Raw genomic sequence first — 22,763 nt, 5'->3', positions numbered from 1 at the left:
ACATATTCTTTATATCAGTAAATTTAATACACACACATACTTTTTTGACTTATTTTTTGGAGAGCTAGTTCTTAAACATTTATCACTATGTATAACTTTTCCTATACTGTAAATTCCACGAGGGCAGTAACTGTTTTTGTTTGATTCCTCAAGTCTCACACAGTTTCTATTACCTAGTAGGTACTCCATAAACACTTACTAAATGAGTGAGTGAAAGCACAGGGACCTTGCCTTATTCATTTTTATGTCCGAGAATTAGCACAGTGCCTGACACAGACTGTCTCAAAAAAAAAAATAAGTTTGCCAACCTGAGTTGAACTTGAGTCAAATTCTCCTAATTCTGAAAACTATCTCATGATAAGCGAACACAACAAGAAAAAAAATGGACTATTTTTTCAGGCACAAGGCTTGTTTTCCTGGTTGCTTTGTAAGTTAAGTCACTTGCTACCGAAAGTCCGGAGTGAAAGCCAGATCTCCTGATTCCTAAAACAGTGCCTTATTCATTAGATTCCCTATTTCTCAGGGATGCCAGTATTTTCTGACGTTAATTTTGAATAGAAAAGCTGGTTTCTTGCTTTGTGGCTATAAGATTTTTACTTAAGATAAGTGACAATAAACAGGAAGCATCACGTAATATCTATCATTTAATGAGCCCACACAATATTTGTCATAAAACCATGCTTCAAATTCAGTAGCTTGGCTCTTTCAACAATGTTACAAAGTAGGAAATATCCTTACATTACAAATGAAGGCACAAGATTTAGAGAGGTTTATGAACTTGTCTAAAGTTCACAGCTGCTAGGTAGCAATACTAAAATTCCAAATAGTTCTTACTTAAGACAAATCCTTATGTATTTTAATTGGACAATTTTTCTTAAACATCAGCTGTTCACACACCATTGTTCATGTACTACTTTCAGGATTTGGCTGTATCTGCAATTTATATTATCATTTACTTCATAATTGTTTTGGATTTTTATTATTATTATTATTTAGCCTGATCTGAAACAATAATACCCATGAAATGTTGGGTTGGTATGTTATCTTCTTCTAATACATATTAAAATGAATATAAAGCTATTAAAATAAAAAAAAAATTGCCTACTTGCCAACTAAAATAACCTTAGGTACTCTCAGAGATACAGGTACTTTCCAAGGCAAACACTACTTGCAATGATGTAGATTTAACTTGTACAGGGGGTAGCAGCAAGAGTGACAGTCATATTATTTTATTTGCATTCCATCTCCACCCTGAAATAAAAGGAAATAAGTCAATCTGCTTTACTGGGAGGGAGCCTGACTAATACTTCCTGAGCAAATTCCAACTGCATAAAACAAGGTTTACAAAACCTTCTTCCAGGGTTACTGAAGCCTTCCAAGGAAAGATTTGGAATTAAGCTTGGTGAAGATTACTAAATGTCACCAGTGTTAGACGATTGAAGGTTTTTGCAGCAAGAACAGAATTCAAGAAAAATAAAATCAAATTGTTGGAAAGCACCTATAGTGAGAGCCACGCAGGTTTCAAAAATCTAAGAAAAGCTTCCTGGCATTTGTGCTGCCCCAGCTGGAGTTGATAGAATTGTTTCTATTCTTTCCTGTAAGTATGTTGGAGGAGGAAGTAGTTGGATTGTCTTTCTTGGCTTTTGAGTGGGAGGTATAATACAGCATTGTCAGATATAATGGCAAAAAAAGGGGAGGTTGGAATTTGTTATGAACTGCTGAAAAACTAAATTCATATCTCTGTGGCAGAACATAGATTTGGTGAAGTAAATAATTTGGAATGTTATCCGATGCATTTTAAAGGAAAAAATAAATAAATAAAAAGACCATCAGAAATCATAACAGCCAAGACCACAGTGATAAACAGCATAGATTTTTTTTTTTTTAGAGCTTGTGAAATATAAATGTTTACATTTGGTTCAGTGTTAATAAATCTTCTTTATGATACCTACAAGCTCCTCCACAATACGGTTTCTATCACTTATTCAGTCCTCTCTTTACCTCAAACATATTTGGGTCCTATACCCTGTACCAAACTGAGCCCAGGCCCAAGGTCATTGGCATAAGGATTTCACTTAATCTAAACTTTAAGTAAACCAGAACTTACAAATCTTAGTACTGCTGACCTTTTAATTCTTAAAAAGAAAAAATCCCCTGTAGAATTTAGAGCTAGGAAGAACACTGTTTTTCTTAAGGGAACAGAACATTTCACAATAATAAGACCTTCGTGGTTGAGTGTGTGTTTTCATTTTGCCCTGACTGACTGTGTGCCTAGCAACCTAAATGACAAATTAAATGACTTCACTTCCAGTTGCTGTAGAATCATAACAAAAGAATGAGATATCATTTTTCCTCCCTTTCTCGGAGAGTGTGGGCCTGGGAGAGGGGAAGGAGCCAGGACTACTTGTGTTCTGTTTGCTAAGGTTTAGGCTTCCTTCACTTAGTCAAGAGAATGTTAACTTTGAAATCTAGGTTCCTGAAGACTTGTTGTTAGGTTGGCCTAAAAGGGGACAGCTTCCAGTTTTAAGAGAAGGGCTGGAGCAGAGATGGGTTATCCAGAGTAGGCAGAGGGACTAGCCTTGGGGCTCTGCTTCCTCCCAGTGGCCTGGAAGTCATAGAAATTTTGATAGGCAGTGGCTTTGTGTGACCTGAGGACTGAGCACCACGCCGTAACCTTTCTTCTGTAGTAAAGGTCCCAGTTTCTAAATCCAGCCAAGAGAAATTAGATACTATCTTCAACATAGGAAACCTGCCTTTAAGTAGACTATTTCGATTTGGACACTGTAGTTTCAGCTGCAAATCAACGGATTGAGGACTCTCTACACACCTCTTGCCCACATCAATTTGCCTAAATTATGTAAACCTTAAGGTTTTTATGAAGAATGAGATAGGGCCCTAGTAAAATAACTACGATCAAATTATCAACCCTGATAGGTGAGATACCAAAGGATTTCATTTAATCAAGAAAAATAATGAAATATAATATTTCCTACACATTAAGTTTTATTAGTTATCTATTGCTGTGTAACAATAGTTTTTTTGGGGTCACGAATCTGGACATGGCTTAGCCTAGTCCTCTGCTTTGGGGCCTCTCATAAGGCTGCAATCAGGTGTCAGTCAGGGCTGGGCTCTCATTTAAGGTTCAACTGGAGAAGCATCTTCTTCCAAGTTCACATCATTTTTGTCAGCTTTTAGTTCTTTGCAGGCTGTTGGACTGAGGGCTTCAGCACTTCCCACTGTTGAGTGGAGGGGGTCCTCATTTCCTTGCCACATGGACTTTTCTTTATTGTGACTTTCTTCATCAAAGCCATCAAGTAAAAGACTCTGCAAGATAAAAGTTACAACCTTACATCGTAATGTATAGGAGCTGATACAAGAAAAGCTCTCTGCCCTCCACCAATTTGCCCAGCAGGTCACAAATTTGTAAAGGTATTTCCCCTCCACTCTCCACCAAGGACAAAAGTTAATACTAGAGACAACTCTAGACTCTTATTAGCCCATAGAGGCACCAGAGGAATCTACATAAAGAACATTACTACCTCTTACTTCCATTAGTTCCCTCATATGTTTGCCTTCCTTCAATTTGCCTCCCTTGAAATTCAAAGCCTTTTGTCTTGTTGTGTCTCCAAAAATGTATTGTTCTCTTTTTCAGATGCTATATAAGCCCAAGTTCTAACCACCCCCTTGGACTTAATTGTCTCTGAGTGCTCCCATGTATATGCATGATGCACTCGTTAATAAATTTTTGCTTGATTTTCTCTCATTAACCTGTGTTTTGTCAGTCTAATTGATAGAGCCTCAGCTAATGAACTGAAGATGGGTAGAGTGAGAAAAGAATTTCTTTCCTCCCCTACATTGCTCAGCAAAGACTTTGGAATGGATGAGTCATTATTCCCACTTTTCAAATGAGGAAAGTGGCACAGGAGAAGTAACTTATCAAAAGTAACACAGTTAGTATGTAGTAGAGCCGGGATTTGTAAACAGGTCTGTATAATCTTAAACCTGTGCCCTTAGCGCCTGTATTACTTTACTTTCCTCATTTAAAGAAATAATCATAATAACAATCGATTGCCGCCTTCTCAAAAGATAGTATTTTCCCAGAGTATGATTATAGTTTTCCTCAGCCAGTTAGCAAAATAATACATTCAAAATGGTTTCTTAAAAAATATTATGACATTGTGGAGGCTCATCCTTGCTGTCATCTCACTTCATTTTATGCTTCTCTGTTTTTCCTCTGGGGACTGTCTCTGGCACTTCTTTTTGAAGCATATTCTGGATCAAGGAAGTCTTTCTAGTGCCCCTCAACTGCCTCCGCCTACCCACAAAGCTGGCCTTGTGTCCAAAACACATCAACTTCTCTGCCTCCAAGGAGTTAGTCTTCTCTGGCCACAAAATGTAATAACTATTTTCCTTTCCCTTACTTCCCACACTAGTTTCTCTTTAGCCTGCATAAGTGACCTTTCCCACCCTGAATATTCAAATTACAATGTATTTTAGAGAAAACCCTCTACCCTTCTGAAAATTTTCTTTCCTTGTGGCAGACCTCTGACTGTTATATTCACATTTTACTATAGATAGTTATCACTGTTTGAGGTCTCACAGCTAACTCCATTGACTCAAAACAACACATTAAAGCCAAGATCTGGCCTACAAAACATTTCCTCAGTGTGAAACAAAGACAATCACACTGAGGCCTTTGACCCAGGCTGCACGAGCCCATGGAAGTTAATTGTTTGGTGATTTCCTATATTTGAGGAACAAACGCTTCCTTTTCCAACAATAGACTCACTAAAGCTAAAGCTTCAGTCAATGCAATGAAATTAGGGACTTGAAGGGCAGCCTGTATTCAGATAACGCTGAGTAGTAATTTAGGCTATGAGGTTTGCAGGATCACAGAAGGAACTATAGGCCCTCCCAGTGTGAGGATTCTTGATTATAGTTCTGAATATTTTTGGAGGAGCTGTGGCCCTCCTATCAATGACTCCTTGATTTTATTGCACCCTGTGGAGTTCAGAGACTTTTTCTTACAAAGGAGAAAAAGATGAGTGTGGATAGTATGCAAGCGTAAGCTACCAAGGGTATCAAACTCATAAGCATAGAATAAAAGTGTCTTCATGAATTGAATTTGGACTAACCAGTTTTTCTTCTGTCTTTTCCTGACAAAGATGCTCTCCTTGACCAAACTTCAGTCAGACTCCTATGACCCTTCTTTTCAAATAGGCCATGACCTTGGGCTTCAGTATCTGTCTTTGCTGGCCCATATTGCCCAGTTTTAGCAAGAATACTGCTAAGTCAGTATAGAGAGAATCCCCCACCCTTGATATCTGGTCAAATTCCTTATCTGCCACCATCTCCCAGGCAACACCTGATCACCCTGGCCTACATTCAACAAGAATCTTATTAGCTCAGTTTAGCAAAAATTATCCTACTCCCTTAGTAATTTTCCATTCACCTTCTGACGATACCACTCACCTCAAGCCCCCAACCCCATCCCATCTTGCTCCTTGCTTATAAATTCCCACTTTTCTTTATAGTCCAAATTGAGCCCAGTTCTATACAGAGGTCACTCTTCCCCTATTACAATGTTCCTAAATAAAATGTTTTTACCACTTTACTGTCCAGCTCTGGTTTTTCTTTGACACTGCCTTGTAGTAATTCTATGTTGTAGTCAAACTTAATTATTCTCTACTTCTCAGAACATTGCTTGCTTTTCACAGTTTCCTGCCTCTACATCTGCCTAGGAATGTCCTTTGTTGACATAAGAAATGTCCAAACCTGTAGAGAATTTTTATGATTTTATTTGAGCCAAACTGACCATTTCCAGGAAGCAAAATCTGTATGGATTAAGAAAATGCTCCAGAGAGTGGTAGCTTTACAGCTTATTTTATGCTTTAGAATCAAGGGAGGAGATGTAGGGAGGGGTACATGAAAGCCATTGGTGGTAGATGAAGGGTGGGAGAAAGCAGAGCAGGGAAATCTCTGGGATTGGATAAAAAATAAAACAGAGAGCATACTTTTTTTTTTTTACACTGGCGGGTACAGATTTCTAATTAACATTTATGGTACATACAGATGGTATTTTGAGAACAAGATAACAATGAGGGGGTTCTGTGGATATGTCCTGAGAGGTCTGGAAAAGAAGATCACTCTGACATTTTGAAAGTATGTTATGCCAAAAGACAATAGACAAGATCACTTACGGTAAAGACTGACCTTTGTCACGGAAGCTATAAGCCTAGGATGTGACTACACTCCATGACCTCCTTTTAGTTCGGAATTTTCATGTTCAGATCATCCTATGTGATTACGTTCGGTTCCTGAGTTTGTAAGGCCCACCATTCAGGCCTTCCCTGAGCTTGTCAGGTTTAGCGTGTGACTCCTTTTTTGTACACACCTGGTTGAATATTAGTCATTCTTTAAGATCAAGCTTACATCATTTACTAGCCAAGTCCCTTTCTCTCCATTCCTAAAAGCATTCTCACAACTCGGACCCTAAAATTTCTTGGCTGAATGGCTGCCGACCACCTACATTCTCCAGGTCTCTAGTGTTAAACCAGTTAAAATCCATCTTCCACCCACCAGCCAGAGCAATTTATTTAAAACACAAATTTGATTGTCTTATTCCTTATGAACTTTATAAATATTTCCATCAACTAGCTACAGGGTAGCTCACTAACATGAAATACAAAGGTTATTATTGAGCTTCTTCCTGCCTATTTCTTCGGCATTTCATCATTTACAACTTCTTTCCTGCTAGTTATCCCTGTAGCATGAGGACACATCTAATACGCATTCTCTGCCCTTCTTCACTACCAAATAATTACTTTTATTTCCTTGTTTTTCTTTTTCTTTTTTTTAAATTTATTTATTTTAACTAGTTTCAAGTATACAGTACATTGGTTAGACAACTATATAGTTTGTAAAATGATTCCCCCAGTTGCTCCATCACTCCCCTGATCCTCCACCTAGCCAACGTATTCACTCTAATTGCATTCCCTATGCCGTGCTCCCCATTCCCATGTCTATCTATCAGCTACTAATTTGTAGTCTTTAACCCTTCACCCCATTCTCTCAGCTCCCCAAATGCCCCTCTCCTTTGTCCATCACAAAAATGTCCATTATATTTGTGAGTCTGTTTTTGATTAGTTTGTTCTTTTTATTCCTTAGATTTCACATATAAGTGAAATAATATAGTGTTTATCTTTCTCTGTATGACTTAAATACCTTCTAGGTCTATCAAAGCAAAATATTTTTCCATCCTCTTCCTTTTAGTCTGTGTATGTCTTAATTTTAAGTGAGTCTCTTATAGGCAACATGTAGGGGTCTTGTTTTCCTTTCCATTCATCCACTCTTTTAGTAGGATGAATTCTTTTCCATTTGAGGTACTTAGGAATGTAGTTATTACCATTCTTTATTCCTGTTTCTGATACATGTTTTTTCTTCTTAAAGAAATCTCTCCAACATTTTCTGTAATATTAGCTTGGTGGTGATAAATTCCTTCAGCTTATTTTTGTCTAGAAAGTTTTTTATCTGTCCTTCAACTCTAAATGATAGCTTTGCTGGATAAATTATTTTTGGTTGTAGATCCTGGACCTTCATTTTGTTGAATACTTTTGCCAAGCTCTTCTGTCCTGCATAGTTTCTTTTGAGAAATCAGCTGCCAGTATTAAAGGTTTTCTCTTTTAAGTAACTATCTGTTTTTTTCTTGTTGCTTTTAATATTCTTTCTTTGCATTTAATCTTTGGCATTTTAATTATGATGTGTCTTGCTGTGGGCCTCTTTGGATCCCTGATTTTTGGAATTATCTGAGCTTCCTGGGGTTTTATGTCCATTTCCTTCACCAAGTTAGTGAAGATTTCCAGCATTATTTCTTCAAACAGCTATTCAACATCTTGATTTTCTTCAGTTACAGCAATCAGATGGATATTTGGACCCTTAATAGTATCCCATGTGCTCCTTAAATTATTTTGATAGTCACGGCATCTTATCTTTTGCCGTTCTGATTGAGTATCTTTGGCTTTTCCATCCTCTAGATAGGGTATTTGATCCTTTTCTTTATTCATTCTGTTTATTCCTTTGTTTATTTCATTTAATGTACTTCTCATCTCAGATAATGTATTCTTCATTTCAGACTGATTCTCTTTTATAATTTCCATTTCCAATTTTTATGTTTTTTATCTCTTTGTTGAAGTTCTCACTGAATTTAACCAAAAGTTCATTGAGCATCTTTATAACCAGTGTTTTGAACTCTGCGTCTGTTAGATTACTTGACTTCATCATATCTGGATCTCTGTTCTCTTCTCTGATACGGTTTCTGCTTCTTTGTCTTCCCATTTTGCCTGCCTTTCTGTTTCTGTTTCTATATACTAAACAAAGCTCTTAAGTCTCCCGGCCTTATTAGTGTGATTTGTGAAGTAAGTGTCCAGTGGCACAGTCCTGAGAGGGGTTCAGCTGCAGGCCAAATTTAGCCCAAGCTTCTGCCTCTCTGGAGCCACCTGTTAAGATTCAGCAAGCAATCCACAGATGCAGTGCTTATAGTTGCCTCAAAAGGCCACACAAGAAACCGAGGCCAGCTGCCACCAGTGTGAGTCTAGATACTACTTAGCAAGGAGTTCCTGACTCACTGAGAATATACCTGAATGTGACTTAGATGGGGCCCCGAGTTGGAGGAGACAGGGTTTCAGGGAATCCTCTGGGCAGAGTGACCTCTATTATCCAGTTTGATGATGTCACAGTTATAGCAGAGCTGTGTCCGAGCACTGGGAGCAGGGAGGGCTCCACAGGGAACAATGGTACCACAGGCACTCCTGTACCAAACAAATCTCACCTCTGCCCTTACTCAGATAATGTCTCCCTGTAAGTTCCTGGTGCCCACTGCGCGCAGCTGAATCGGCACTGGTGCTCAGAGCAAGCAGGTCCATCACCTAGAAAATCCGCTTGCGACCGCGGCCCCTTTAAGAGGTGTCTGCCACTGCTGGATCCTCCTCCGTCTCACTCAGCCGCTGGGGACTGGGCCGCCCCACGTCCTCGCCCCGTCCTACCTTCTCCCGTTGCAGGGTGCTTTCTTGGATTTCTCCCTAGTTGTATGGTTTGTTCATCAAGATCCTAGGCGATTTTTCCTTGCCGCTGTTCCTTGTTTCCATTGCAACTTTGATTTGGTCAGCAGAGGGATGGACAGAGCCTCTGTCATCTACGCCATTTTGGTTGCCCCCACTACTAAATAATTACTTTTTTATATCTTTGCTAGCTGACCTCTAAAAAGTTTTTTCTAACTGCATCTCCTCAAATATATAGGAATATTATATACAATATGTACATTTAGGATAATATATATTCTTAAACGTACATACTATAAGAATGCTCTCTATATACATCTGTACATAATACCCTATACATGCATAACCACTTCTGCATTTACTGTATTGTTTTACATTAACTTTTCTCTGTCTCCAATGAGACGATAACATTCTAAGGGCATGGGCCAGGTCTCCTCAGCATCTAACCTACTATATAGTACATTGTAATCTTAATAAAAGGTATATTAAATGAAGAAATAAAAGGAATACTAGAAGTTCCCTTATTTATTTTTTGAACTGTCTTCATAAAAAAATTAAAAAAAAAAAAAAAAAAAAAAGCTTAGAGCTAGCCCTTTCTCTTTTTCTCTCTCCTCAGTTCAAAATGCTTATATCTCTTAATAGCCAGCATTCTCTTAGATCTGCAGTTGGGCTCAATGCATTCAAGCCTCAGCACAATTTTTGTAGTTTTAGCCTTTTTGCAGAAAATTGGCTTAGTCTGCCCACCAGAGCCACTCCTTGTCATAGCACTGCTCTCTTTGCATATACAGAGAAACCTTGCCCTTCACTTTGTCACTTTGTATCACTATGTGGGGTTGGCGCCTGCCACATTTCTTACACGTCCAGCTAGTTTAAACAGAAAGGAATTTATTAAAAGACATTAAGTGCACAGACTCTCCTGGAAGGTGAGAGAACCAGACTTGGAGGACCGAGCTCCCCAAGTCCTGGTGGATTTTAGGAACTTCACCATGTTTACAAGAGGGAGAGAAGATATGCATGGAAAGAAAGAGCTAGAAATTCCCTTATTTTAAAAGTACTTTTCTCCACATAAATATTTCAATACCTGGGTGTTATTTGGGTTTTCAAGCTCCTCTTTTTAACTGCCAACTCTCAAAGAGAGAAGCCATCAGTTGTGTGCACTTCGGTGTAAATTATTTCAAGCTGCTGAATACCTGGCTCAGATCTGTAGAAGTTAAGAGGTTAACTGGAGGAGAGTAGTACACTTTTGTTAATCTTATTGGTTGTCCAAGACTTTTGATGATTTCTCTACCTTGTTAAGTACAAGCCTAACTTCACTTTCTCAACCTCTCTTGGAGTTAAGCTCCTCCAATCAGATACATTTGCACCAAACTTTGAAATGGAGACTAGAGAGGCAAAGAAACAGGCAAGACCCAGTTTAGCAAGAGTGAAGCAGGTACATTTGGACTTCCAGAGAACAGTAGCGGAGGTTCTATTGGGAAGGCCCATGCTCCACATTAGAATCAGTGGTAGAGGCTGTGATGTTTCTCTGGTGGAGTTCTGCCATGTCATTTGGGCATTGATCCTCCAAGCCTGGCTTTCTCACCTTCCAGGAGAATCTGTGTACTTAATGTCTTTTAATAAGTTCCTTTTCTGTTTAAACTAGCTAGAATATGTCCCTACATGCCCTATCAAATACTTTTGACTAATAGAAGTAGGGTAGAAGAAGGGAATACCAATCTTGTGCTTTGGGGAAGACAAACCAGAATAAAGGAGGGGGACTTTGGCCAGAGGAATAGCAATATAAAGATTGAATCCTTGGAGTAGCTGGGGTGAAGAAGGTAAATAAGAATCACGAAACTATGCTTACTTGATTAATTTTGCGTATGATCCTGGTAGGAGCCATTACGCATCTAAACATAATTTCTTATTTATCTTTAGTGAGCAAGGTATATGCTGAGAAATATTGACATCACAATTGGTTTAAAAAGCTGCAGACTTTAGATTCTCCAATCTGCTCAAGCTTGCTGGCCCAGAGAACCCCTGACTCTTCTAATGCAGATCTGTCTCTCTGAATTGGTATGGCTCTTTCCTACATAACTCCTGCCCCTCTTTCCATGAGGAAAAAGAGGAAGAGAGGGATAGGAGGGAAGAGAAACAGCCGCAGAAGCCAAGTACAGAGAAAAGAAAGAAAAAAGAAGGGAAAATAGTGTGTGGAGAAAAGAAAATGTTGGGGAGAGGAAATACGCAAATGTCCATTTGGAAGAGAAACTTTCTACTTTTTCTCTTAACCTCCTTTTCTCTTCTGGGCTTTCTTCTCTTTCTAAGATATTCAGTAATAAGGATTTTTCACATTTGAAAAGTCTTCCAGACCATATTTCTTTGCAAATATTAAGGCTCTTCTATAAATGCTAACTTAGATGTAGACCATCCTAATAAATGTGGGATTTTTTTGAAAGTATATTTATTTATCTAACAAATATTTATTGAGACCCTTTATGTGCCAGGGACTAAGCTCAGGAACAGTGCTGAATAAGATAGATAAAGGCCTTTGGGAACTTTCATTAGCATTGAGCTCATCTATACTCTCATGTTTCATAATCTATTAAAATAAATGTCCTCTCTTGAAATCAAAGCAGTGGTAAAATGGCAGATTAAAGTGTCTATCCCAAGGTTACATACAGGTAGGTGCTTAGTATAATTGCTTTGTAATGATAAAGTGATGATACTATTAAAACTCTGAGTATAGGCAGGGTAATTTCTTAAACTTTATAAGGCAATGGAAAAAATAAATTTTTATCAAGAATATTAGAAGGAGCTATAAATCAATCACTTGGGACCTTCTAGTTAGACAAATAGATGTACTTAACCTGTGAGTATGCTATTAGTGTTATTGAAGATACTTCTCTCTCACTCCTGGTGTTTCTTCCATTTGACAGGAGCCCATTAGTGTATATATTAGTACAGTGCTTCTGATCTTCTGCTAACTCTGTGCACGTTCTACCCTGGAGGTGATGTTTGAAAAAAGAAATTGGACATGAACAATTCAGTTTCTTCCTCTTGAGATAGAGCTGAAGAGAGTGAGTGTGTATTTATCCCTCTGCTCATCTAGGGACAGGCATTGTACATCCTGGGGGCGAAAGAGGGGTTCCCAGTTGTAGCACTGCCTACAACTGGGTAGGTATATCTGAATAATTCTGGACTCAGTATTAGGAAACCCACTTAATTAGACTTCGGCTTTCCAAATTAACCTTTATTCATAATCAAGGTGATTTATTTTGGCTTCTACTACCTTACTCTTATGTCTCATTTTCCCATCAATGGAGAAATCAGGTGGGGAAAAGAGGCCAGTTATTGGCCCTTCAGATTAAGTAAAGATTGTCCCAACAATTACATAAAGAAAAATGTAAAACAGTGGAAAATGCCCCAGCTCGGACATCAGAATTTTGAATCTTGACTCTGTGATATTGGGGAAGCCACCTAGTCTCAGAGAATCTAATTTTTTCTTTGGTACTCTGAAAATTCTGGGTCTGGTATTGTTGCAAAGATGGAAGATAACATATGTAAAGTACTAAGCACAATGCTTAGTACTTTAATAAACAGTAACTGTCAGTAATAGTAGTAGTACTGGTGGTGGTGGTGATTTGGGGTACCCACTCTGGGATAGTTACAAATATATTTCTGCTTGTACGAAAACTTCTCTTTAAAGAGATAATACTAAACATTTTTATTTTAAAAAATGTTTTTTACTAATTAAGAAAATATGTGGCTCATTTTAAAACATTTTATGTTTTAAAATACTTTGGTCATTCACTAATTTCTTTGGAATTCAGGAGAGACAATAAGTGAATGATTATTTCCAGTCTATTAATCTCCTTTGATCATTGTAGAGAAAAACTTTGCTAGTAATAAGGTCTTCCTTTAAGTCAAGCATGATAAGAGGAGTGCTGGGAAAGAACAAATCAGGCATCTTACTTTTGTAGACTATTTGTGTCTCCTCATTTTTAAAGTTAATGTTCCATGTGTGGAATTGTCTGTGAGTCAACATAAGATATTTGCTATTTTTCCCCTCATAAGCATCTTCCTGAGCATAATTTTATCATCCTCGCACATCTCTGCTGATTTCAATTCATCATTGGCAAAGGTGTGGACTGTTTTGTGGCTGGATAACAGATTTATGAAAAGAATCCAGATATGTTTCTATTATTTTTCTGATGCATGCTTTTCAAGGTTCATTGGGTTTAGAGATTTTCATGTTTAGCTCAAATAAATGAAAACTTCTATGTCAATTTGTGACCTATAACTCTACTGAAAAATAACATAAATTGATTTAATTTAGATTATGCTATTTATTACATTTTTTTTGCTGTCCTGAAAGTTCATATTTAAAATATTCTCTCTGTAAACTGACTGTTTAGATATAAAGCAGGTAAGTCCTTCTGTCTGTTAGCACTTTCACGGTTTATATCCCTCTTAAACAAAATGTACCTATCAGAAACAACACAAATAAAACTAGAATTAAAGAAACAGAAACAAAATGATTCTTTTTTGCTCACAAGTGGGAAAGTATTTTTTGTTGTTGTTTTTGTCTTTTGTGTGTTTTTGCAAAGCAGTAATGAGCAATTTCTAGACTATAAGACTGCCACGCTTTAGCATTCTGTTATGGAAGGTTCATATGAGGAGCCAGCCAACACAGAGATGGCGTTCTTTTGCACTAGAGCACTCACCCACAATGGAAGCCATGAGAATACACCAAATGCATCAAATAAATGACCGAAAACAAATGTCTGGTCAATCCAGACAACTGAGGATATTTTAGTAACTGAATTCAGTTTGATTTCTGACATTAGTATAATAAAATCCAGTGATTTTTCCTTTCCCTTAAGCAATATTGCCCAAATGAATGCTCTCGTGTTGGTTCTCAGGGAATCAGGTTTCCAGACTGCTTTGTCTCTAGCATCTTCCCCAAGTTCCCTGCTATGGAGAATGACGTATTTGCTGAACCCATTTAGCTAATGTTACTAATTAGAACTCTTTTAGTGGCAAACATCAAAAACAACTCAAAACAGCTTAGGCAAAAATGTGAATTTATTGGCTTTTGTTAGAATTAGATCCCTTTAGGCATGGCTGTATCCAAATTCTCAAACCAATGCTATTCAACACAAATATAATGAAAGCCACAAGTGTGGACCACATATGTAATTTGAAATAGTCTATTAGCCATGTAAAGAGGAAAACCAGGTGAAATTAGTTTTTCTAAAGTATTTTACTTAGTCCAATATATTCCAAATATCATTCCAACATGAAATCAATAAGAAAATATTATTGAGAAATTTTACACTTCTTAAATTCATACTAAACCTTTGAAATCAGTGTGATTTTACAATTATAGCACATCTCATTTTAGGCTAGCTACATTTCAACTGCTTACTTGCCATGTGTGGCTACAGACTTATCATCTTGGACAGTGCAGGTTAAAACAATGCATCAGCAAGGTGTATCATGCTGCTGCTCCTCCTTGCTTTCCTATATAGTGGCATCAGCATACAGCCTCATCTGACTAACTCCTATGTGCCAGCCACTGTGCTAAGCACTTTATATACATTATCTATTTAGTCCTCATACAACTCTATGAAGATACTACCTCTTGTGTTATTACAATTCCAATTTTACAGATAAAGAAACTGAACTTTAGTAAAATTTTAAAACACTTTCCAAGATGATAGCATAAGAATGTCTCAGTCAAGTTCTTGAATGCTATCTTATAAAGTCCTCCAGTAAATGTGATGTCTTAAAATATGTAAGGAGAGTCAGCGTATGGCTATGCCATACTACAGAAAGAAAAAGGATGCTGCAGAGCAAAGCTTTAAAAATGGCTGGGATCTGCTCAACCAACGTAATACATAGTAGTTGATTTTCTTATATGGGAATTTGTATGAGAGCCAAATCCACTCACTTGATCATGCCAATAGGGTTGCAGATAGAGTTCAGGTTTCTCTAGTGCTGTTAATACACTCGGCATTATTTATTGTGGCAAAGACAAATAAGAAATAAAGAGAAGGGAGAGGATAGAAGGATAGGAAACAAGAGGTGGGATAACAGGTAGTTATTAAATAGATTCAAAATAACACGATTCATAATTATTTAAAAAAGCAAAAATAGCTAATATTTATTGAACACTTACTATGTGTCAAGTCCTTGAATTGTTTAATTTTATCTTCCCAATGATCTATAAAATAGATGCCATTATTACTCTCATTTAGGTTCTCTGATATTAGTAAATAATGGATAAACCATCTTATTAGAAATCTCCAGCTTGCTCATCATTTTCCTTGAAAATTTCTTTCACAATGCTCCTGAATAATTTTTATTGTTCCTTTTTCTTCGAAAGCTTTTCTTCCTTGGCTTCTATAACACACTTCCTCATTCTCCTTCTACTTCCATTGCCCTTTCTTCCTATTCTCTTCCTTAGGAGTCCTTTCCTACTTTTCTTTTTTAAAATTTGATTTCTGCCCTCAGCCTTTTCTTCTTTCTCTCAGTTGACAAATTTTCCCTGTTCTCATACTTCACATAATATCTGCTTTCATACTTTGAATTTCTACATAAATGCTGATGATTCCAAATTTCGCCTACTGAATGGACGTTTCTGCCTGAATGTCCTACTTACGTTGTGAACTCCTTTTGTGCAAAACTAAATTCTTTACTTCCTCTCTAAATCTCTTCTTTTTGTGTGCTCTTACTCAGTAAATGTTATTCACCATCATCTATCCAGGTGTTTAAGTCAGAAACCTGGGTATCATCTCTGGTGCCATCCTGTCCATCACCTCCTATAGCCAATTCATAGCTGAGTCAACTCTACCTCCCAATACCTCTCATACTGGTTCACCTCTCTTAATTTTCACCACCACTACCTTGTTCAGGTCCTTTCCTTTTCTTAGTATAATAGAAAGTGCTAGTCGTCCCCCATAGAATTTATTATCCCTTTGTTTATAGTGATAAGCTCCTGATTTTTAACTGGGCACATGGCTCAATGAAGAAAAACTACATTTCCTAGCTATCCTTGCAACTACTCCTATGTCTCAGTTTGGCTAATGTGACATGAGCAGAAGTGATGTGGAACTTCCAGATCATAAACTTAAAGGGAAACGTATCCCCTTCTCCATTTTCCTCTCTCAGGCTGCAATGCATATGTGGTAGTGGTGAACTATCTTGGAACATGCAGCTGAGGGCTATAGCTGAGAGTCCATGGCCTGGAACTACTCTACCAGCCCTGGATTGCTTATGCTCATACTAAATGAGGAATAAAATTTTAGCTTGTGCATACCCGTGTTATTTGAGTTTCTGTTTCAATAACCTGATCTACAGATTAATATCGTTAGATTAAAGCAACAGCCTTTCGATTGGTCTTCCTGCTCCTACTTTTAACTTCTCTTCAATGTTTTCTTCACTAACGTCAGAGTAATCATTTAAGAACTCACATTTGATCAGATTGTTCCCTGCCATCCTCCACTTTCCCATGTTATTTCTTTCAGTGTGTACCTTATAGTCCATATCCTGCATACCGAACGCTTCATTAAACTGGCCTCTGCTTTATCCCTCAAATTTTAGTTCTTATCATTCCCGACCTTGTATGCCAAGCTCAAATCATATAGAACCTCTTGCAGTTTCACAGAGTAAGCCAGGCTCTTGTACCTCAGCGCATCTGTACACGCTGTTTACTCTGCCTGGAATGCCCAGTCCTTACCTGCACTAGCTCCTCTGCCTCACTGGTTTCTGTTTGCTTTTTAGGATTCAGATCACTTTCTCTTGAAACTTTTCCTTGCCCACTCAAGAATTGGTTATAGTCCCCTCTTAAGTATTTTGTATATACTTTTATCAAAAAATTACTTATTTACTTGTCTACATCTGTCCTTACCTCTCTCCTATCAACTCCCTGGAAAGCAAGGATCATTTTCTCATTAATAGTGTATTGCCATGCCTTACCACAGACCCTGGCACACATTAGCACTCGAAAGATATTTATTCAGTGAATGAATAAATCGATAAATGAATGGATATCATGGAGTCATGAAAAACGTATTTGAATGAAATACAGAGATCTGAGTTTTGTACCTGATTCTGCCATTTCCTGGATGTTTTTAGTTGAAATCATTTTTCTCCATTTCAATTGAGCCACATAAGCTCTCGGGTTCTTTCTAGGTCTATGCTTTGAAAATATGTTATATAAGGATAAGTAACAGTATGCAAACTTATAGAGCTGACAACTTTAAAGGGGCTGGCTAGGTAATTCTTGTATTAAAACATGTATTCTGAAAAAAAAAAAGGTCAAATAAAAGTGAACTTTTAAGCAATATTTAAACTATTTTTATAGAACCAATTCTTTCATAAAATTGTTCAGAAATATCTATTAGAATTTCTGTTTGAGAAGTAAAGAATGTGAAATTCAGTGATATTAAGTTAAAGGGTTCCTGGGCTCAATTCCAGTTCAGACGCCATTTAAAAGCTGGTGTGGTTATCTGTGCTTCTGACTGACTGGCTGTAAATCAAAGGTTCTCATGATCCTCTCTGTGGGTTTGATTAATTTGTTAGAATGGCTCACAGAACTCAGGAAGACCCATTTACTCACTAGATTACAAAGAATATTAAAGAGTACAAATCAATAGCCAAATGAAAAGATACATAGGGCAAGGTCTGGAACAAAAGAGTGTTTGTCTTGTGGAGCTTAGGGCCTGGTATGATGGCAAGTAGAAGTGTTCTAGTTTTCCAGTACAGAAACTCTAATTCCCTCTTCTTTTGGATTATTATGAAGGCTTCGTTACATAGACATGATTGATTAACTCATTGGCCATTGGTGATTGATTCAACCTCTGTTCCTTCTCCCTTTCCTATAAATCAGGGAGTGGGACTGGGAATTCCAGTCCTCTATTTATAGTTGGTTCCCCTAGAAGCCAGCCCCAATTCTTAGGTGCTTTGCAAAAGTCTCCATCATTAACATAAATCTCGTTGTGGTAGAAAGGTCTTACAATAAATAATAAGACACCCATTTCACCTTTATGACTCTAAAGCATTTTTAGGAGGTGATGACAAGAAACAAAATATAACAAAAGATGCTCTCGTTACTCTTATCACTGAGGAAATTCCAAAGGTTTGGGGAGCTCTGAGTCAGGAACAGTGGATAAAGACAACATATCTGAGAAATATATTTTAGTCATTTGAATAACCAAACATACATATTTCTTATAAATCACAATGTCACATTAGGTAACTTTTTATAGCTGGCAGCAGAAACAGAAGCAGAATCAGAGTCTGATTTAGAATTGTCTTGATGGTGTCGAGGAAAGGGAAATTTCCCTCCCCTCCCACCCTTCTTTATTTTTCATGGCTGAACTAACCATAATATTAACAGGAGAAAAAAAATTTGATACATACTCATAGAAGAGTCATAAATGGTGCTCAGAGAAATAATGAACCAGAACAACGTTTTATAATTTTTAGACAAAGAAACTATAAATTTTTGAAGAATTGACAGGACAGAAAAAAAGCGTTCATTAGAAAGGAATCTAAGCAAGGTTTGGGTATTCATTAGTAAGAAATTAAGTAAATTAAGAAAGAGGCAATAAGATTTGTTTATATAGGCTCCTCAGCCTTGGATCTCTTAGCTCTAGGGATAAGGCTGTCTCTCTTAACCCTCCTGAAACAGGGTGTGTGGGGGGGTACCTTTTACAGAAGAGATTTATTTTATGCATTCAAGGAGACAAGGTACGGTCTAGGCGCCCTCTGGCACTGGCTGCTTGTCAAGTAATTTTATTTCAAAGTAATCAATATACTATCGTGGGATATTTGGAGGTGATCTGTCTTGGGCCCGAACGATAGAATCCCACACATTACAGAACAAGCATGTGATATTATAAAGTTAAACCCAGAAAGAAAGCAGTGAACTTTAAAACAAATTGCAGATACATTAAAACAGCAAATAGCAAAGCGAAAGTGTAAGATAACATTCTATTTTAGAATTATGTAATAATGGGGTTTGGCAGCGTTCTAAAGGGGTAATTATCTACTTTTTTAAGCAAGGCTACATCTAGTAGTCCCCAAACAGAGCAAGTTATGTAGTTCTCTAAAAACATTTTAAAAAAGAATATTCTATAGCTTATTCATACTTGTGCCAATACCATATGACACTGATAACAGAGAATTTTTATTTAATTATCACCTAGTTTCATCATCTTTATTTTATAGCTTAAAAAAAAAAAAAGAGGCCCAGAAACATTGTGATTTGCTGAAAGTTGTATAGTAATATTGTGGCAGAGCCAGAACTAAAATCTGTTCTTCTGATTTCCAGTTCCCTGCTCCAATTGTATCAAGAGGGATCGTGACTATCAGGACCTTCCTCATTTCACTCTCTCTGTCTCTTGATAAGTATTCAATATGGGTTCTGACTCCCTAGCCAAGGCCTTATCTTTTAGTTCATGGACTAAACCAGTTTTAGTAATGGCCCTATATACCTGAGATTGCTATCCTTTCCCAGTTGTAGTAGGCAGAATTTTAAGATGGCCTGCCAAATTTCTCCCCCTGGTGTATATGTTTTGTGTCATCCCTCCCCAACTGCGTAGGGGGGATCTGTGCATAAGGAGATATAATCATTCTCTTCATAGGTTACATTATGTGAAAAATATATAATGGTTGTCCCTTTGGTCATATAGTGATAGGAAATGGATATACCAACATTACATGATTATGGTTAGTGAGAAAATGGAATGCTCCCTGAAAGTACTTCCTTAATTTCCCTTATTTCCACCCTCTCATGGTTGCAGACGAAAGGTACCTCTTTCTCTCAAGGTTATCAAAAGTGTTTCTCTCATATTTCCAATTTTTCTCTCTCCTCTTAGTCCTTCCCTAAACTTCCAAAAATGTGGGGTATCCTACCAGACAGAACCTTTCTATGACTCCAATGCTTTTGAATTTTGGTGCTTTTTCTTTCATCCTCTGTGTCAGATCTGTTTGCGCCAGATCTACTCTCCTGTTCCTAAAGAACACTAACCTCAACTGTGTCCAGATCCAGAATCAATAATCCCCAGCAGGTCTCAGATCCTAGCCCACTAAAATCAAATAAGAAAGTCACAATAGGGCACCACTGACATTGGATGGGTTCCAAGCTGGCCCTTGACCTAGCATTTCCTCTACTTGCTTTATTTCCTTAACCTCTGGCTGCTTAGATCTTTTATAGTCTGGCTACATGATAGAGTCATTCTGTGAGCTTTCAACTCTCTTTCTTCTCTAATCAGCAGGTTGTCATCTCTCTCTAGCATACTAGCTTAGGCCTTTTTTCCTTTTCTTTTTTTCACCTTAGAAAGAATGATGTAATGAATCCCAACGTGTACATCACCCAGTTTCAACAATTATCAGCATAAGCCTGGCATTGAATTATTATTGTTTTGTGTGTGACAAAAACACATATCATTAGATTTACCATCTTAACCAATTTTAAGTGTAAACTTCAATACTGTTAAGTATATTCCACATTGTCGTGCAACAGATCTCTGGAACTTTTTCATCTTTTAAAATTGAAACTCTATACCCACTAAACATTAATCACGTTGGATTATTTTTAAAGCAAATCCTAGACCTTATGTCATTTAATTCATAAATAGCTCAATATGTATCTTCAAGGAATAAAGCCCCCCACCCCATACAACCACAAACCCTTATCATACCCAAATCAAGATTTCAATAGGATGACACATTCAAAATAAGATAATTTTAGGAGGGTTTATTTAAAGGTTGTGAGTATAGGGGAACTGCAAGGTATAGGGCAGTAACCTAGGCTAAGTGGCTAAGGTGGTACTACCTCCAGGCCCGTTAGGGAGAAAGTGGTTACCGGAACCTGGAAGGAGAATCAGGAGAATTGGCTGCTCTGTGAGAAGCGATGTCCTTTGGTCAAGAAACACAGCAGGCAAGAGATGGCATTGCAGGGAGGGAAGCAGGAGAATAATACTCTGACATTACTTTCTTCCCTCCTTCAATTCTCTTGCAGTATTTCTCACTGGCCATGTCCATTTAATAGCTAAAAGGCATGGGAACCCTGCAGTTACAGTTCATATAGGTCAGCTTTCTGGAGCAGAAAGCAAGGTGGAGAATGTATTGGAGGAATAAATGGATGATATGCAGAAAATAATAATTCTTAATATTACTTAATACCCAGTCACTGACTTGAATTTTCTGACTGTCTCAAAATGCCTTTTATTTTACAGTTGGTTTGTTTTCTTTGGACCCCCCCCCCCAAATTCCATACATTGTATTTGATTTGATATGTGTGATGGTTAATTTTATGTGTCAATTTGACCGAGCCACAGAGAGCCCAGATGTTTGATCAAATATAATTTTGAGTGTTCCAGTGAGGGTGTTTTTGGATGAGTTTAATATTTAAATTAATAGACTAAGTAAAGCAGATTACCCTCCCTAATATGGGTAGACCTCATCCAATCAGTGGGAGGTCTGAATAAAACAAAAAGGCTGACCTTCCCCTGAACAAGAGAGAATTCTTCCTGTCTAATGGGCTTCAAGCTGAGACATCACTTTTTTTCCTACCTTTAGACAATTCAAAGTGAAATATTGGCTCTTCCTGGATCTTGAACCTGCTGGCCTTCAGAGTAGATCTACATTCTCAGCTCTCCTGGCTATCCAGCTTGCCAGCTGCAGTTTTTGGGACTTAGCCTCCATATTTGCTTGAGCCAATTCCTTGTAATAAATCTGTTGTATTGATTCTGTTTCTCTCGAGAATCTTGACTAATATAGTATGTCTTAAGTCCATTTTATTCTCTTTTTTATGATAGCTTTATGAGATATGATAAAATAAGTTTATATTTAGTCTTTGTCCCTGATTCCTGACAAAGATCTTCCAAAAGTCTTAGAAGTTCCTGAGTGATAGAGGTGATAGGAGCATCTTTTGTTATTTGTAAAAACCTTTCAACCATGTCTGAGTTTATGCAAATGAGGTGACTCTTGGTGGGTCTCTAGGTAGTTTCAGGATGGGGGTTGGTTCCCAGAGAAACCAACAAAGTGATTAGAGGTTTGAAACTTTCAGCCCTACCTACAGACTTCTGTTGAGAGGAGGGGCTGGAGATTGGGATCAATCACCAATGGCCAATGATTTAGTCCATCATTTCTATATAATGGAACCTCCATAAAACCCCCTAGATCAGCGGTTCCCAACCCCTGGGCTGCAGACTGGTACTAGTCTCCATGGTCTGTTAGGAACTGGGCTGCACAGCAGGAGGTGAGCGGCAGGCAAGAGGTGAAGCTTCATCTGCATTTGCAGCCACTCTGAAGTGCTAGCATCACCACCTCTGCTCCGCCTCAGATCATCAGGCATTAGATTCTCATATGATCACTGGTCCCTGGTGTCAGAAAATGTTGGGGACTGCTGCCCTAGGTGATGGGGTTTGGAAAGCTTTCAAGTTGGTGGACATATGCATATGTTGGAAGATTGGTGCACCACATCTCCACGGGAAAGAAACTCTTGTGCTGGGACTTTTCTGCACTTCATCTAAGTACCTTTTCATTTTGCTGTTCAATTCCATCCTTTATAATGAACTAGCGATAGTAAGTAAGGTGTCTTCCTGAGTTCTGCGAGCCACTCTAACAAATTATTGAATCTGAGAATGGGGTCATAGGAACACACTGAATTTATAGCTGGTTGGTCAGAAGTATAGGTCGCAGCCTACGACTTGC

This window comes from Rousettus aegyptiacus, unplaced genomic scaffold (genome assembly GCF_014176215.1).
Source record: "Rousettus aegyptiacus isolate mRouAeg1 unplaced genomic scaffold, mRouAeg1.p scaffold_m13_p_1, whole genome shotgun sequence".
NCBI classification, from domain to species: domain Eukaryota; kingdom Metazoa; phylum Chordata; class Mammalia; order Chiroptera; family Pteropodidae; genus Rousettus; species Rousettus aegyptiacus.
The sequence above is the reverse complement of the archived record's forward strand: the minus strand, read 5'-3'. Positions refer to the sequence as shown.